The sequence below is a fragment of the Amia ocellicauda genome, chromosome 6 (genome assembly GCF_036373705.1).
Source record: "Amia ocellicauda isolate fAmiCal2 chromosome 6, fAmiCal2.hap1, whole genome shotgun sequence".
In the NCBI taxonomy this organism is placed as follows: domain Eukaryota; kingdom Metazoa; phylum Chordata; class Actinopteri; order Amiiformes; family Amiidae; genus Amia; species Amia ocellicauda.
Genome location: NC_089855.1, coordinates 43,857,861 through 43,860,991, shown reverse-complemented (window position 1 = coordinate 43,860,991; position 3,131 = coordinate 43,857,861). Strand labels below are relative to the sequence as shown.

Below are 3,131 nucleotides of genomic sequence, written 5' to 3'. Positions count from 1 at the left end.
AACATATTTTACTGAAATTGGGTTTTAGGAAGTGTGTCAAAAAACTAAAAGAATTGTCTTAGGGACCACTGCTCCTTTTTTACAGACCAATGTATAGCCCACTTTTCTTTTAAATTATGTTTAAAACAAAATTGAGGAAGCAGTGGTTAGTTCTGAATCAAACATATAGACCCCCTCACTCAATTTGTAAGTCCTGCAGCAAACATAGGAATATGCATAGATATTTGCACAGACTGGTATAAATGTCCCTAATAAATAACCAAATGCCATTTTTGTTGTTTCAAATGTGCCCAACATCTTACCAGTATGTCCTTTTAGTATGTCACAAATGTTCCCTAATTCGATTTATACATGTTCCCTGTATGTGATGAATGTTCCCTAAGCATGTGACGAATGTTCCCTAGTTTAAATTACAGATGAGCCCTAGCACTTCTCTCTCTCTCTCTCTCTCTCTCTCTCAATTCAGCGCATTTGTATTTTCAAAGCAATTAGACATGCAAACATACATATATACATGCATACATATATATGGAAAATAAACAATATAATTATAAATCACAATAAGATGTAATACAGTACAGAAAAACAATATGTAATAAAATGTGATCTTTAATACACACAAATATTTATGGCTGGTCGGAAGCGTCTTGGACTCGGGTTCCTCTTCATTACTTATAATGCTTTTGCCTATTGCTAAAGCTTTCCATGGAGGGGAACGTGGATGAGTTTGTACCATTCTTGGGAGGCTCTGCCTTGTTGGGGCGGAGCTGTGATCCAGGTGATCAGCAGATCGGGCATAGGTGGGCATGTGGGCGGAGGAGGTGGAAGGCCGGTCAAGCAAATAAGCTTGCTAAGGTATGCAGCAGCAGCAAACAGCCCCCCCATCCAGCCAGCCAGGCAGTCTGGCTGGCAGTGACTGAGTGGTTGACAGACGGCAAGCAACGGAATGCACGTGCTCTGTGATGTCATAGCAGTCAGCTCAGAGAGAGGTTTGTGATGTCATCGCTGAGCTGGCTGGCTCTGTGTGTCTTGCTGGCTGTTTGTGTGTGTGAGAGAGAGAGATAGAGTGTGTGTTTGTGTGTGTGTGTGTGAGAGAGAGAGAGAGAGATTTTTTTATTTTTAACACCTTTATTTTACAAAAGAAAAACTAATAAAACATTAAAAACAAACTAGAAACACATAAAAGACATGAAAAAAACTCCTGACATAAAGACACAGCCTATTCTAACAACCACTACACACGTGCTACCAATAAAAGATTCAAATTAATTAAACCAGTTGGTTTAAATGTCCAAAGTGAATGGCACGGATGGCCGCCCCGACCCCCCACATCTGCAGAAAAGCGTCCAGGTCTCCCGTCAGGCTGTAGAAATTGTAATCCAGTCGCACTCTGGAGCTTACGAGAGACCTGAAGAGGGAGAGTGCACACTGTTGCTGCACCCGCTAAGTCTGACTTCTCCTACTGCTCAGGATTAGCCAGCTTAGCCTGCCCCACTAGAAAGTTTGCTAACTGACAAACATGTCTGTGGCGCTGCTTGTACTGGACTCACAAAATAAACACAGAGCGTGAGAAAAGGAGGCCCAGCTGCTTGAACACGCTCTCCAGTGTAGTGAACAGCAGCTCTAATCTAGGGCAGTGGCAGAAACAGTGAAAAAGTGTCTCTCTCTCCCCTCAGTAGGGGCAGGTGTCGCTCACTCTGGGGTCCAGTGTATGTGCAAAAGAGTTTGTTGCGATGACGCCATACAGAAGCCATGCAGAAGCGGGGGCTTGTTCAGGCTCCTCCAGGCCGGGCAGGCATCTTCCCCCAGAGCCAGGTGCTCCCTCCAGGGGGTGTCAGGGAGGGGCTGCAGCTGCTGATGGTGCAGCTCCCTCACACTGAGCTGATAGAGCTGCTGACGCTGAGCTGTGGAGACAGACACACTACAGAGACTGTGAGGCGACAGAAGGCGGCCTGATGAGCTAGGGGGGACTGAGAGACACAGACAAACAAGGGGAAAGACGGTATCAGGGTCCTTGGGCCAGCAGTGCTGCGTGAGAACCTGGAAAAGCCGCTCCACAGCGCCTATGGGAAGGGCGTTCTGTACTGCCCAGAGAAATCTGGTTACGACTCTCAGTGACCTCATACCCAGCCTGGCAGCCAGGCTGTCGGCACCAACGCACTGTCCCCTGTTAAAATCCAACAAATCCCTCAGCCGGATCACGTCGACCTTAAGCAGGACTGACCTGAGGCTGCTGGAGAGCAGGAGTGGACAGCTAAAACCGGGGTTCCACAGCCGTGGCTCCTCTAACAGCCAATACAGACTGCTGCCCCCCAGCTCCCTACCCAGGGAGAAGTGCTACCACACCTTTAAAACAGTACTATAAAAAACAGGCAGGGAAGGAAGTATATTGGGACGTGTCTTAAGTAATAACATGTGTCTGTCATAACAAGTGTCCAGGGCGGGAGACACAGGGGATCTGGAGGGTACTGGAGCCTCTGAGCTGCCTGCAGCCGAAAGGCACTCAGCCTGCTTAACAGATCTACCAACCCCTGTCCCCCCTCCTGGAGCGGCAGGTACAGCATTGCTTTGCGCACCCAGTGCAGCCCGTCCAGAAATCCAGGAGCAGGGTCTGTATCTGGGACACCAGGGCCGGTGGGGGGTCCAGACATGCATAAGTGTGCCAGAGCATGGAGGCCACCAAGATATTAATAACAATTGCTTTCCCCCTAAAGGAGAGCTGGGGCAGCAGCCAGTGCCATGCCCTCAACCGGCTCTGTACCCTCTCCAGCAGGCCAGCCCAGTTCTCCTGCGTCTCCCCCAAAGTCACACCCAGCACCCGAGGGCCTGAGAGAGACCACTGCAGCCCCGCAGGGAGGGCAGGGGGTGCAGAAACCTCCCACACCCCAACCAGATGAGCGCTGCTCTTGCCCCAGTTGACCCTGGCTGAGGAGGCCCTGCTGAACTCCTCCAGACACTCCCACAATGACCTGGACGTCTCGCTGGCCAGACTGTGTGTCTCAGCAGCATAGGCCGACACCCTTGGGTGACAAGGGATGGACAGCCCAGCTAGCAGCCTGTGCTGCAGGGGCTCGATAGAAAGGGAGTATAGCATCCCTGACAGACTGCAGCCCTGTCTGATGTCTCAATGG

At 49.9% G+C, this 3,131-nt stretch overlaps 1 non-coding gene across 1 annotated transcript; it reads left to right on the top strand.

Moving 5' to 3' along the window:
* The first annotated feature begins 649 nt into the window (after positions 1 to 649).
* Positions 650 to 764, top strand: LOC136751932 (U5 spliceosomal RNA). The gene has a single exon (XR_010817119.1). It is a non-coding gene; the product is annotated as a U5 spliceosomal RNA (small nuclear RNA).
* The last annotated feature ends 2,367 nt before the right edge of the window (positions 765 to 3,131 follow it).